Source organism: Cheilinus undulatus, linkage group 18 (genome assembly GCF_018320785.1).
Source record: "Cheilinus undulatus linkage group 18, ASM1832078v1, whole genome shotgun sequence".
NCBI lineage: Eukaryota > Metazoa > Chordata > Actinopteri > Labriformes > Labridae > Cheilinus > Cheilinus undulatus.
The window spans coordinates 10587327-10601626 of record NC_054882.1 but is presented as its reverse complement, the minus strand read 5'-3'; the positions used below and the strand labels follow the sequence as shown (position 1 = coordinate 10601626).

The 14300-nt window shown below is 38.9% G+C and overlaps 1 protein-coding gene across 7 annotated transcripts in view; it reads left to right on the top strand.

Moving 5' to 3' along the window:
• ppp2r5eb (protein phosphatase 2, regulatory subunit B', epsilon) overlaps window positions 1-14300 on the top strand; it is an 87939-nt gene that overhangs the window by 24146 nt on the left and 49493 nt on the right. Inside the window, exon 1 of one of the 7 annotated variants that reach the window (XM_041812322.1) lies at window positions 11286-11440. The exons of the other annotated variants lie outside the window; for them this stretch is intronic. The gene's annotated coding sequence lies outside the window, so the exon portion shown is untranslated. Of the gene's footprint in view, window positions 1-11285; window positions 11441-14300 lie in introns of those variants that run through there. 7 annotated transcript variants of the gene reach the window in all.

Genomic DNA, 14300 nt, shown 5'->3' with positions numbered 1-14300 from the left:
AAAGCACACCACACTCTGGTCAAGCATGACTTCAGAGTGAAGAAGCTACTGTGGTTAGCTGTTAGGTACGTGCTCAGTCCATTACAGTTGCAGTGTGGGCCCACCTCCCTCCCTTGTCAGTTTGTCTGTGGTATATTTTACACATTGGTAAGATCTCTTTTTGTTGCCATAAATCAGCAAGTTGCTCCTCCATTTCTATGAAAAGTTAGATTTACTTTTACTTATTTCACACACCAGAGTAGAAATACAAGGCACATAAATATTTAATAGGATAACCCATTGGAGTCTTATGAAAATCCCTTCAAAAAGACATTAAGGCAAACCCAAAGACTCAAGATGAATATCGAACTTGCTGACTTATCTCGTGTTGCTCTGTAGCCTCCTGAGATAGCCAGTGTATGTCTATACTTTCGTTAAAGAATTTTGTGTACAAGTTAAATGAAAGTAAGTATTATTTGTCTGTTACTAGAATTTGAAAGTTGCAGAATACAGGACTCAAGTTGAGAACTTGTGATGAACACTGTTTTTGCTTAGTTCTGGGCACCATTAGAGCATTCTTCCTTAACTAAACAGTATTATTTCAGTATAGGTTACAGTGTAGTTGTGTAATTGTCAGCTTACTTGCAATCAACAAGTGCCATGTGTGTTTAGCAGCAGTCTACATGTACTTTCACTTTTTGTCGTAGCTTATTTTAGTTTGGCTGCGTTGTATTTATCTGTGACTGAGTCGGCACATGGTCTGCCTTTTTTTTTTCCAGCTACCCCCCCTTGCTTCAGTTTCACATGTTTGCTTCATATTCACACAGCTCCACACATTTCTCACCTCCTCAGTACAATCGCAGTCTGCTGCTCCACTGGAAATGCTGCTGTCACCCGGCACAGTCGCTTCAGGAGACACTTCGCTTACAACAGAGACGAGCTGTCCTGAATTAGAAACATAGTTGGACACATCACGTGATAACAGATTTCACCGCTAGGTGCGATTCCCTATGTGCTCCGTCTGTGCTGCATTTTGTTCCTATAAAGAGACATACCATACACGATGAATCTAAACACAGCTAAACAAGCCTTTAAGTCATGGCTTCGGTGTAATGTGTTGGTCTGTTTGAAGATGGTGCTGAGCCTTAGTATGCATGGATACTATGCTGCTTGTACAGAGCATATATGAAGTTGTTGACCTTGATAGTTCCCACCTTAATCATATTTTTTCACTTGAGACAATTGAGCAATGATGTTTGTGTATTTTAACTAAGTTATTATTTTAAACTTCTGCTGAGTCAAATAAGCTGTTTTTTACTGGACAGGAGAAGCTGCATGTTGGGCAAACTAAGATTTGTTTACATGGCAAAAGATGGGAGAAAATGCTGTCTTTGTGGGAGTGTTACGACAAAAGAAGTATTTGGTATTAGCAATTGTTTAAATTGTTCGTTTGAACATCAACAGCGGACACTCTGGTGCAGGGGTGTCCAACTTTTTCCACTGAGGGCCACATATGAAAATATCTAAGGATGGTGGAGCCACTTTCATATGCCTCACCTTGAGTATAGTAAAGTTAGTAAAACCAGTCTTATGATGGTTAAGATATGCTGAGTGATTGTGTATGCTTAAATAGTTGATGGCTGGCAAGGCAAATAGCCAATCATTTTAAGGATTTCAGGGAGGCCAATCAGATTTCAGCGGGCCCCTGTTGTCCCTGGCTACTACTGGCTCTGTCTCTGAAAGCCCATCGGTACTGCTAGTAGCCTTTCCTAATCCATCAGGGCATTATAAATCAAACTATTGTTATTATTTAAGTTGCCAATATGTATTCCATATACAGTGTCTCCAGGCCAATCACAAATGGATCGCAGGCCGCATTTGGCCCCCGGGCAATAGTATGGACACCACTGCTCTAGTGGAAGCAGCTAAGTTTCTGCACTATCTGGATTCCAAGACAAATTTTCCTAAGGGGACAATATAGTCACATTGCATTACATCGTATTGTTGATTTAGTTGGCCATCAGTATCCGTAGGTGGATTTTGCAGCCTTGTTTACAATAGTGGTTCTTAACTTGCCTTGAGTCAGGACCCACCACAACCAATCAAGACCCACATTTCTGAAAATTTCACTCATAATCTAGTGGTTTTAACCAGAAACTAGTACGATCAAGAAAGACCCCCAGATCAGGCCAAAAACACCTTGATTCCTTCTAATTTATTCGAACTGGTTGAGCAAAAATATGACAAAACAAAGACATGGAGACATATCCTTCAAAATAGAAGCGTGTCATGGAAATTTCCCCACATTTTTTTTTCGAGGCACACATCCGGAACCTAGTATAAATGGTTTGTGACCACTTTACTGGTCCTGATCCACCATTTGAGAAACAAGATTTACAAACTACTTTGATATTCCATGGTTGCTTTTCCTAACATGTTTAAAATCTGAGGGATCACCCAGACATTTTTCTGCACTGACACACAGTACACTGACTAATGTAGGAAAATTCTTGGTCTTGGTTATGCTTGAGAATGTTCCTAAGTGAATCATTTCACAATTGGTTACAGCAAATTCTAATTGCATTTATTAAACTAATCTGAAGTCAAGTCAACACATTCTGTAAAACAACTTCACACTCTAAAAGGGAAAGGTTGGTTTACAGAATGTTGCTAATGTTAGCCATGCTAGCACTGCAGACCTTCAATCAACTTTGCACGTTAACATTCACAATCCTCTTCTAAATATCGTCACTTAATGATTCTGTTATATGTGAGCGTTACTTGGCACAACCTCTGGACAATTTTCCTTCGTTTTCTAGATCAAAATAGTTCTAAATTGCACTGATACTACAAGATGCTATCGATGCTATCAGTTCACTATTGTTTGCATTGAATTAAAGAGCATTGTGGCAGGCTAGCAGTAGTCATTAAAGCAGCTACAGGGGCTTCTAGCAGCGGGAAGCTGCATTACAGTTCCTGAACTGATGAACTATTTAGCCATTTAGCCAGCTAGTCATGCACATCCCCAGCTATACCAACATCTGTTTTGCTATTTGACAGTATTTTGCTCATGGCTATTATCAAGGATATGATTCTTCCAGATAAATGCCAATGTTTGTGTTGAGCTTCACCTTAACCTTTTTAAAATTGACAGTGGTGTGCCTGCTTTTCTGTCTGATGCCATCCCTGATCATTTCAAACCAATAAGAGATAATTACTTGCTCCATGTGGCCAATAGTGATTTGATTACCCGCTTTTTCTCCTTTTCGTAAAATTAAAAGAGGAAATTCTCTGTAAGATGAGTCACCTGAAGGTAACATTTCTTATCATATCTTTGCTGTACAGCCTTCAACGGTATGTCTGTTTATAGGTGCTTGTGTGAAAGGCATGATATTCTGTATACTGTCTATCAGAACTTTTACTGTCAATAGAAATGCCTTTAATAGAAGTGAGCACAAATGGCCTCAGCAAACACATAGTGAGAGGAGACAGTGGAGATGGAAAGAAATGAAAAAATGTACAAAAGCAAACAGGATACCCTCTGTTCCTGAGTGTTACAAATCCTCATGTAGTCGGTATGCAGACAGTCCAACAATGAAAACTAAAGATGTAAAGCCTTGGACTTGTGCTTGATGTAAGCACATGCATGCTGAAGATGCTTTTGTGTCTTATTCCTCGTGAGCTCTTTCAATATAAAAACACACCGCGGCGTGTTTGTAAGGAAGCTGGAGCGTCTCATTTATTTCAGAACAGGATACCTTCCATCTGGTCACAAGACATCTTCCTCTCACCTCGGAGCCTCTCTCTACTTCCATATATGTCTGCATAAACCAAGTGGAAGAGGGGATTAAGTTGGCCTCCTCCACTTGTCTGTTGTGAACTTTAAGCCACAGATAAACAGAAGACTCTCTGTGACGAATGCCAAAAGCGCCGTGTTGAACCACCGAGCAGTAAAATTGAATTTAGTAAATGAAGTCAAGCATTGTGGTCCTGTAGAGCCTATCTCATACGACCACAACACGTGCATGGCCTTCAGGTGCGCCACACAATGGCTGCCTTTTGTTGTCTCCTTTACTTATAGCCTCCTCCACCTTTAATCTCTCAGCATTATATAACTGCCAGGGAGATGCGCGTTGGGCAGCACTGTATTTTATTAACCGGCTGGCAGTCTCTGAGGCCGCCCCAAGGCTTAACCATTTGGGAATGTTTTACACCAGTGTTCAGAGAAAGAGGTCAGGGATATAGATATATTTCTGTATTTCAAGATTTTAGAGTTTTGAGTTGTTTTTCAGCCGTTCTGTAGGATTTTTTCTATATTTCTCTACCTCCACTTTTGTTGTTTATTCCATCTCTTTCCCTTGAAGCCCTAATTCAAAAACCTTCTATGTAAATTTCTCTGCAGGATTTTTTATATTGCTTGTTGTAAAAGAAATGATTGCTCTTTTTATTTCTAGGACATATTATAAACCACAACTTCCGCTGTAGCTCAAAACAGATTTCCTGTTTTCTTGCTTTCTGTTCATTTTTGATACCTGTAGAGGATGTAATAATTACCCAGTGGGGACACGATTCCTTTATTTGTATTTTTAGGCTACAACTAAACAAAAACAAACCTCCTCTGCTTCTTGTCCTTGTTTTAACCTTTCATGTGGGGATTCATATGTTCATATTTCCTATTTCTCTTTTTAAAAAGGATGCTCTGAGCTGTGTTTCTTTCTCTCCATTTCCATAATCTCTCTGTGTTTACCTCCTGCCTTGAGGTACACATGTACGCAGCAGCTGAGGTAGGCGTATGTATCCCTACAGCTTCACTCAATACCGCCGCTCTAGAAGACTGAAAGGACATTTTTTAAGACAGTCTTTTCTCCCGTCCTCCTCCATCTTCTCCATGTGGATTAATAGCATTAACAGGTCAGACTTTAGCAAAAAATTCAACCTGGAGGCTTTTGGTAAGGTGCATTGGATTACATAAATCCTGTGGTTGCCAGTGCAGCTCATTCCTAGACTGTTAGAGGAAGATGATGAGGACGCAGTTTCCTCAAGGGGATCCCTGGGTAATGCTGGTGACGCATGCGAGACGAATTTTTTACAATACAGTCAGTTCCCATCGAAGCCTAAGCCACACCCCTGGTTGAACGGATGAAGACTTACCTTTTTTTTAGGATGAATGATGATAACAAGGTTGAGAGAAAAATCGAGTGTAAAGCCCAGAACATTATAAAACTGAAGAACAGATCTCAACCTGGAACCGTAACACCATATTACAGAAACAGCCAGATTATAATGCAGAAAGGATTTTTATGATTTGTTTTTTTTGTGTGTCTAGGAGAAGAACACAACTTTTAAAGAGCCAGTAGTTCTTGTATGAAAGTTGAAGTACCACAGTCAATCATACAGACTCATCTTCACAGTTTTAATGTGTGGCTTTAAGAGTTTTAGTCCACATGATGTTGTCCTGTAGCACCAGTCTATGACCATAACAACACCGTCCCTCAGCACACCGCCTCTTCTCTTCCCCTACCCCAGTGTACTGATTCAGTGCTGTTGTCTCTCCATTCAGATGTGCTGCCAAAGTTGAATCATTTTTATGTCTTTTGAGATATTTTACACTGAACAACTTTGTTTGGTTTGGGAATTCCATTCGTTGTTCTTAAATTGTATTTTTGCAGCAAAACTCAACACAGAGCTGAAAACAACAAACCCACAGGGAGTTGAACTTCAGTCTTTTTCTAGAAGGTCATTACTTGATAATTAATTTGGTTAGTATTAAGGCTGTCAGCATTAATGCATTAATTATGGAGCAATTGAGGTCCATTATTAGTGCATTAATTCTTAAAACAGCATCCATGAGTGGCCAGGGCAGAACCTCTTCCCTTACATGGTTGTAGGGCTAACAGTTGGAAAGAAAAAGGTGTTAAAAAAAACATTATTTAAAATTATCAAGCATCTACGTGAGAGACAAGCTGAAGCAACTGTGAACACAGAGCTAATAACAACAAACCCAAAGGGAGTCGGACTTCTGTCTTTTTCTAGAATGTCATTACTCTATGATTAATTTAGTTAGTATTAGAGCTGTCAGTATTAATGCGTTGATCATGAACTAACTGAGGTCCATTATGAGTGCATTTTTTCTTTTAAATTGCATTAATTATATACTTTAGTGTCCCTGTCAGTGGTTTAGCCACAGCAGCGCCTCCCTGCAGCAACATGTAAATTGTTGTATGATGAAAAGAAAAGTCCACCACTGCTCCTTAATGTTAACCTTGCAAAGCAGATGGATGCGCCCGTTTCCTTATTTTTCACTGGCGGATCCATCTTGTTAAGCTCCCGTCTGAACCGTTAGGGCCCGGTTAGCCAGTGACAGGACCAATCAGTGACGAGGGGCAGTACTTTCAGGCCCAGCAGGGTCGTGACGTAAACAAGCAGCAGCAAGAGCTGGTGCAGTTATGGAGGAAGAGCTTAGCGTGGATGCTGCTAAAGCACCAGTTTTATTAGAACTTGATGACATGTCTTCATGAAAAGAAGAAAAAAGATGAGCAGTGAGTTGTTTTCTTTTCAAAAACGACAAAAGTCGAGTACTAACATGTCTATAGTTGCCATGTTTCGCGTTAATCCTTGGTAGCAGCGCAAGCGCTGCTCAATAACTGCTACGTCACGTGTTTTGTTGCTCTGTTTAGCCCGTGGAGATGTGACAGCCAGAACGTTCATCCAATCACACTCCGAGTTTTTTTCAAATCCTCTGCCTTTTCTCAAACGTTTCCTATTGAAGCTTTCCCGGATGAATGTGTGAAACAAATCCATCTGGCGTGTTAGGTTACCTTAATGTCTCATTTCATTTAAAAACACAGACAGCTCAGTGGAAAAATCAAAAGTCACATAGATCTTGTGTTATCAAAAATGTACCTTTTTACCCTTATCTTTTCATAGCAACCTTTTTTTTGTAAAGGTCATGCTATAATCTTCAGTCTTTAATACACACGATGCATTGTTTAAGGATGAACAAATAAAAAAAAAATTAGTCCTCAAAACACACTTTAAAGTGTAAGAAAGGATAATTAATAAAGATAAAGACTTCAGCTGAAGAAGGTCTGTTGGGCCGGCTTAAACTCCACTAACTTGTGTGTTCATATTGCTGTTATTCACAGCTGATAGAGGCAGATTTTTATTGTCAAAGTATTGATTGTAAATATCGTCAGAAATGTTCACATCTGCCAATATGATCATTTCCTTTTTAAGCTAATATCTGCTTATACTGATATCATGCCAATAATATCTTGAATCCTTCAGAAGTTTATTTTCTTTCAAAATAAAAGCAGTCTGTTTCCAAACAGGAGGGCTGTTAACCTTAGTTAAAGAAAGTACAGAAATCCAAAACGAAACCGAAACTGTTTTGTGCAGCAAAAAGGTTAAATGCATTCAACTATAGACATTCAGGGGATAATTGCAATTAAAAAGTAATCATTTTAAAAATCCTACTAAGTTTATATTTGATATAAACTATATTAATGTTTAAAAAATGTGTAATGCTCTTTTAAGAGTTGTGAATATACAGAAATAAGCTCATCCATGTAAGATGTGCTTGCAGGTCTGGTTTGTGTGTGCTTTGTTGTCTTAATTCCTAATCCTAGAATACTAAAACTAACTGGGAACCTTGAGGAACTTGTAGTACTTAAAGAGACTTTATGAAATAAAATTTGAAGGACTTTATTCATCAGTTAGGTTTTCTTATGTAAAAGCCACAGTACAAATGCAACTCAAAGCTAGAAACATAAAAAATAAAGTGAACACCAGTTTTATGGGTAGTTGAAGGTTTTTAGTCCTTCTAATCATAAACCATATTTTGCTCACCATGAACATTCTTTGTTATTATTTGTGTTAAACAGCATTTGCTGTGATTCAAAACCACGTTTTTATAGGGTTTTTGTTTCCTGAATGCTTTTTTTGCGCCTCTCCCTCTTGAGAGTTATCATGGCTGAGCCTGAAATAACAAAGGAGTTTTGACAGAATTTTGGATGCAGATTTTGGAGGCTCATCTTGCTGCACAGCATGGAGACAGATTTGCAGAAAGATCATCCTCATATCCATCAGGAGAGTCCAATCTGAAAATGATTAGATGGATGTTATGCAAGGAAGCTTGCAGCAAGGAAAGATCTCTTTCAATTCTTAACATTTATGTGGTTTCCTGTTTATAGGCAAATTTGGAAATGAGTGATATGTTGAGCCTTGAAATCATATCCAGAGGAAAATGTTGGGAAGTTTAACTAAGTACTTGACATTACTGATCCTATTCAAACATGCTGCACAGAACACAAATACTGGGGTTAGTATTGAATCGTATTAAACCCCCAGGTAATTCAAGTCCAACGTGACCTGAACTTAAATGTCCTACACAGTTAATTTTAGGTACTTGATCTAGAATAATAACAAAGCCATGACCTGATGGATCTCCCCTCAGAAACTGCTGGCAATCAGTTCTTGAGCAGTCCTCAGGTTCGACTCCACAGATCCCAAGCAAGCCTGTGAACAACCTTTAATGAATAAGAATCCAAATAACAAACATGACCACCCTGCCAGAACTTGCTGAATCAATACAGGTTAAATAAAAAGCCCCAAAACTGAATATAATGGAATAGGAAATTGGAAGCATTACCTGCTCCGGCTCTGCAAAGTTTTCTCCAAAGTAATAAACATTCATAAGAGGAGGTCAGGGAAACTGCCAGCAAGCTTACTGGCTACCCCCTTGGTTGGCATGGCAACAGAAACATCTCTTTGCATGGACAAATCAACTCCTCATGCGCTGTGGTTTATGAAAAAGAAAATCTGCAGTGATAACGTAAATGTACAGTAGAGTTACATAATCTCATTTACATACATGTTGATTCATAGTTTAAGCTTCGTTTAGTGTTTCCACAGAGATGCTCGCTGGAGGAGATGGAACAAAGAGTGAAAACAGAAGAGAGGGAAGGAGAGGTGAAGAGGCTGGCGGGAAACCTGGAGGAAGGATTAGGAGTGCTTTAATGTTCAGTGGCAGAGGAAGGACAGAGGAGGGGAAGGAGAAAGTTCCTGTCAGGCACAGACTAAACATAAACTACCTCAGCTCATTCTCTTTCTGGAGATCAATCCATCCTATTCTCATTCACTCTTTTGCTTTTCTCTCAACATGCAAATTCTTTGCATGTAAATACTTAACATTGTACATCATGATGTCAACAAAGACTGTTTGCAGTAAACAGCAAAACTATAAAAGAAGAAAACAGAAAAGTTGATTCTAAAATGATGACAGTTCTAAAGGTTAAAGCTTGGTGTGCATGATATTATAGGTATAAAAAGATAAAAGCAGATAATGGCTTAAACTTAATCATCAGTACCAGCAGGTATGATCATTACTGCTGATATTTACAGCCAATATATCAGCAAAATGTCAAGGATGCACAACATTATTGTTGAATTTGGTAACTTGAAAGGAGAATTGTCAGCATCAGCAGTTATAAAATGGTCTGCAGATCTGCACAGCCAATATAGAGGCAAGCAATATAGGCCCGTATCTGTTTGAAAAACATTGCCTATATCTGCACTAAATATCAGCCCATATCAGCTGTAAATTATGGCTGACATCTGCTTTATATACTTGTATAGATCTGTATTAGTTTCACCTAAAATGAATTGTCAGATCTAATTCTACAGAATGCATGAAAATGCCATGGCAAATAATTTTATAAGATGAAGCATTACTTTTTTATGCTTAAAGCAAAACCAACAGCTCTACCTCTGCTGAAGCTTGTTTATTCTAGGTTTGTTCTAATAAGTTTTAGGTCTGTACTTTAGCTACTTTTATTTTACACGCTACAAAAGAGGTATTTTTTGTTATTTTCACAACATGCATCCCTAGTTGAAATAAGAACTATCCTGCAACTTGTATGTAATAGGTGCAATCTTGTGCATATAATGAAGCTGCCTCAAGCCTTTTTCTAATTGCAGCACTCATAGTGCAGCCTCTGTTGCTTCTTCTGGCATGTTCATGATCTTTTGCGTCATGTCTTGCCTCCCATATGACATATTGTGTTGTTCCATGTTACCTCTATTTTGTAATTTGTGCTTCATAATGGATGCCATTGTCTCTCTGTCTGCAATACAAATCTACTTATGGGTATAAATAGAGTGACCTGAACCAGAACAGGCCATACAGGAGGATTTAGAGTTCTACCAACTTGTTGATAATTGTATATAAATAAAACTCAGCTCATCCTCAAGGAATTTGTTGTGGAAATGTTACAGTTTCATGGGCACCATAATATTAGTTTAGCAGTGGGCACCACTAGTCATAGTCAGTCAAAAGTAAGCACTGTATTTTTGATGTCTTTCTAGTAAAAGGCTTGTGCAGGCTTTGAATATTTCACAGGAAATTAAAGCTAATCAGCAGTCGAAACATGTTATTATAGCAGAAGATTTGATTCAATGGCCATAACAGCATCTTTGCACATAGATTAAACATATTTCACCCTCTTAACTGGATTATTTCCTTGGATGTGCAATTTGATATTGCCGGATTCACTGGATTAAGTACAAAGCTATGTATAAAAAGAATTTTAAGCACATAAAAATTAAGTACAATCAGACATTCGTTCTTAATGCAATAAAGGTAATTAGCATTAACCAAACTTTTACACTTGCCTGTGCCAGTCACCTCAGCAAACTGAAGGTACCAGGGTGAATTTGTAGTCCTGTGCTCTCTGTGAGGACAGCACAGAGATTTGTAAGTAAAATCAGGTTCTCTGTCATCTTCCTGCTTCTGTGATTTGTCTGTTTTCCTCCTCCTAGCTCTCCTGGAGGTGCTCTCCTCTCCTTCCTCTCTGACGTTAGCCACTCTGACGTCTCACAATCGACCTCCTCCCTGCCAGGGATGCTGTGGCAGAAATGGGGAAAAACATGAAAAACAGAACACAAATCCAATGTCAGCAGTAAACCAGGGCTATAGTTGGCCAAACCCTCCTGTGGCTGAACATGTTGTCGGCATTTTCAACCTGAATTAAGTTCCCCTCACGTCTCAGACTCTTGTCCACTTTGCGTAGGAGGACTGATGTCTTTGACCTCTCTGGGCAGCGGGTTCTCTAAAAAAGCAAGGAGCAGAAAATAGAAAGGGAGAGACCGAGTTGTACAATGCTGCACAGCCCGCCCCTGTCTCTACCAGCGGCTTTCTCTGGTCTCTGATCGGCCAATGAAGCCCACCGACACGCCGCTTCGTCTTCCCTCCCCTCCACGTCCTCCCTTCAGGAGAAACCTGATCCACGCGGTGTCTCTTTACATTTTTCCAGCCCCACTCGCTACAAACAAGCCACAAGAGGAGCGTGGGTCAGCTAAACTCCTGTTGTCCACATGTTTGGCTCAAATCAGCTCAAACAGCGACGTTCATGACTGTCGTTTTCTGCTGTTGGTGCCCAACAGGGAGAGGAAACCTGATTAAGTGAGTGACAGAACTCATGAATGTGGAGTTGTGTGGGTTTGTGTGAGGTTGGGGGGGGGGTGCTCAGCAGTTAGCACAGTAGCATTGAGAGTTAAAGTTAGCCTCTGCTGTCAAGGGCTGTCGTCTGCTACCAGCCGGCCGGGCCTGTCATGCGTATGTGTATGTGAGGCAGATGGAAAGGTGGACTTAAAATGGACTGGGATTGGTAACAGAAGACGCGTGTTTTTACTGGCTGAGAGGAGAATGGAAAGTTCAAGATGAGTACGTTTTATTTTTGCGAATCCACGGGGCAGAATGTACTTGTTTGTGTTTCAGCAAGTGTTTACATTGGACAAGAGTGGATTCAGCTCGTGGCTAGCTATTGTACCCGTGCAAATTGGAACCAGTCACAAAGAAGAACAAGGAACGGACTAAGAAACACAGGATTGAATTCAGCTTTACACGGAGGAGGGCTGCATGATACCACAGTTTTGGGTTCAAAATGACAAGAGAATAAAATCAAATAATAATACCTGACTGGGATACAATGACAACAAAAATATGAACCCAATATTGGACAGTTTTTTATTTTCAATGCTCAAATTTACAGGCAGTTTCAGTTATACTTTGTAAATTCAAAAATGAACCATTGATCCTCTTATGTACCAGTCTTCAGTACTTGTCTGTATGATATTCTTGATAACAGAGATAGTACTATTTAATAAACTGGGTTTCAAAATGTATAGAGATTGATAACGCAGACAATAATCCTCTATAGTAATGTTTGAGCCTGTTAAGCTTCCTTTTGCTGTCCTGTTAAGCATGGGCCCACACAAAACTAGACTTTACATCAAGATTGATACATATTATTTTAAGGTTTTGATGATATAACAAGAGTTTTTATAAATCTATGTCTAAACTATTATGTCTGAAAAATGCTCTTTATGCCAGCCACAATCTAAGGTTTGTTTTGCAAATTCTTACTTTGTTGAAGCAGAATAAATGAAACGTACAGCGTTGGGTTGTCGTGGTGCAGTAAGTTTTAAAAAGGACATATCATAAAAAAAGAAAAAAAAAAGTATTAAAGTGTCTTTGCATGCAAACATATACAGTATTTCAGTATTTACTGACCTAAACAAAGTAAAATCAGCTTACCCAGTCCTTTATCGTGGTCCATCTGTGTCCAAAAAAGTAAAATTGTACAGGTAATTTTGAATCTGTGCCTGTTGTGACATCATACTGGGACATTATAATAATACCTGCACCTGACTCTGTTTTATTTGCTCATAAATCTCAATCCACAGCCATGGAAGCTCACAGCTGCCCTTGTGCAGGCACATCCATTACAGCAGGATGAGAAGGGACTCATTTTCATATAAAAGACACCAAAACAGACACTTCTGAGAATGGCTGTTTAGAGCTGGTTTATACAGGGTCATAAACCTCCTCTGGTGCTTGATCCATTTTAGATTTTGTATAAGCATGGTAGAGATGTTTTATTTAGACTACAGGTGACTGTTGTCTGAGGTGGAAAAGGGGCATTATATGTCACCTTTAAGATCTAGTACAATTTAGAGAAATACAAATGATATCAGTGATACCACAGCAGTTAAAACAAGTCCAAAGCACCCAGCATTGGTTCATTGGTTCTTGTTCCTAATTAAAGATTATAGCAGGCAAACTCCTGCACACCAAATACATTGGCACTGTTTCAGCACTGAACTGTTGCAAATGTGAATTTTGATCTCGGCAGCATTTGGTTCCAAATATTAAAAGATATGCATTTTTTTGTAACTTTGATACTTTACAATGCTCTCCATTTTAAAACATGAAGGGCCTAATTGTGTATAAAAGAAAGTGGTGTCATAGTATTTAAGTATCAAAAACTTTTAACAACCTCAGTACAGTGACAGAAAATAAACATCCAAACTAGATGCTTCTTTATGGTCACTTGAACCCTGACAGTTTGTATTATTCATGATGATGGAATTGAAAATAATGCTATTAAACACAGTTGTTGCTGATTTAATAACTCCTAAATTCACTCAACTGAGTAAGAATTTTTTTCATATGCCACCAAGACAAAGATTTCATAGGAGTTGATATTAATGAGCCAATCTTAAGATAAATGAGAATTAATCATAGAATTAAAAAAAAAAAAGAACAACTTGTTTATAAAAAGAAAAAAGTCAGCTGAATCTAAAACCAGATTTTTTTAGTAGTAGTTGTAACTCATGCATGTAATTTGAACTCAAAAATAAGGATAAATTTGCATAAAGGTTTTCAGGTCTTAGAGGGACCTGTCGGCATAAAGTGACGACATTCAGCTAAGGAATGTGCATATAATCTACAAGGAGGATCAAATCCTGTCAGTGCTAGCACTGCTAACATCAGCAACAATCTGCAGACCAGCTACACATCATTCACCCACTATCACTGTGATCTGCTCTTCAATAGCGCTTAGTTTGGACTGTTTTATGAGTGTTTTTTCAACTAGTTGACTAGACATTCTTGAATTAGCATTTAACCAGATTATCAACCTAGGAACATCACTTGTTATCAGAAAGGTTTAAGTAAATGGAAAAAATGGGCAAATCTGTTCTTTGTGACTATTTGATTCTTGGTGTCCGGCCTGTAGAATTCAATCCCAAAGACGTTACAGTGGGCTGTTGAGGTTTCATACTCAGTCCTAATCCCTAAAATCTGAACAAAACCAACCTTAATCAAAGTCATGTCAGTGGAGATTATCATGTACTGACTGACACACATCTTCTCCTGAAACCACACAAACATGCCGATGGTTGTGTGTCTTGGCTCTTGTGTTGGTAAAAAAGCTGCAGGAGGAGCCGGTGTTGACTGAGGCAGACAGGTACCCCCACTG